Raw genomic sequence first — 900 nt, 5'->3', positions numbered from 1 at the left:
ATGTAAACGCCCTGGACTACAGGCTAACTTCTATATTGACCCCTAAATTATAATGTAACTAATACAGACCCTAACCCTATCAACAAGGCTAATGCACAATCCCCTAAACCAATACTGGTCCCATGAACTGCAAGCTATACTGGCTACACATCCAGTTCTGCCCACTTTAGCCCCAGACTAAGTCAAAGACTAATCCTGAAATTCGTAGTAGCTCCTAATCCAGACCCTCTAATGGCCACCTATATTACTCCAGACCCTCCAATTACTTCAAGCAGTGACCCTAGAGCTGCAGACTTGTATACAAACCCCAGAGTGACAGGGTAATCGCACTACTGACCCTACCAACCTAGACAAAGATAACGCTTGGGCTGGTGTGTGACTAGTTACCTCACACTGGCTACTTTATTGAAGGCTACCTCCTATACTAACCGGCTTGCTGCTGGCTACCACAGTTCATATAAATATGCCCTATGCTTCCTGGCTAGCTGGGGTACAGACCCATGACTACAGTAACCAAATGCCATAGACACTGTCCCCTAGTACCAAGGCTGACTAGTAGCGTTTCCCTTCCTCCAAGTCCGTTGGGCTCTGTACGTGAGTGCCAGCACCCGACAATCTGAATAGGTCGCCAGGGGCCGCGTCTCCCGGAACAGGCCTGACACTTCCACCCAACAACGTCACTGCCTTCAGACCGCAAACACACCTAAGACGCATGCGTGCGGCCCGCAATGCACACTGGTATATGGAGTCCAGACGCGTAGACAGTGCCAACATCACATTCAAGTAAGAAGTTTTCTGTTTTTAGAAGCAATGTATGCATGCGCGAATTCGCAAAGGCTTTTGGGGGTTGTAGTCTGTTATAGGCGAGAACTTGGGTTCAGTTGTATAAAGAGCACATGG

General features: G+C 48.3%; 1 protein-coding gene across 1 annotated transcript in view; it reads right to left on the bottom strand.

The window, feature by feature from the left end:
- Positions 1–685, bottom strand: part of TMEM115 (transmembrane protein 115) — a 77,971-nt gene extending 77,286 nt beyond the window's left edge. The window contains exon 1 of the mRNA XM_053721111.1: positions 1–685. This exon is cut by the window's left edge and continues 980 nt beyond it. The gene's annotated coding sequence lies outside the window, so the exon portion shown is untranslated.
- Positions 686–900: the final 215 nt, after the last annotated feature.

This window comes from Bombina bombina, chromosome 7, assembly GCF_027579735.1.
Source record: "Bombina bombina isolate aBomBom1 chromosome 7, aBomBom1.pri, whole genome shotgun sequence".
NCBI classification, from domain to species: Eukaryota; Metazoa; Chordata; class Amphibia; order Anura; family Bombinatoridae; genus Bombina; species Bombina bombina.
This window is presented reverse-complemented; position numbering and strand designations above follow the sequence as displayed.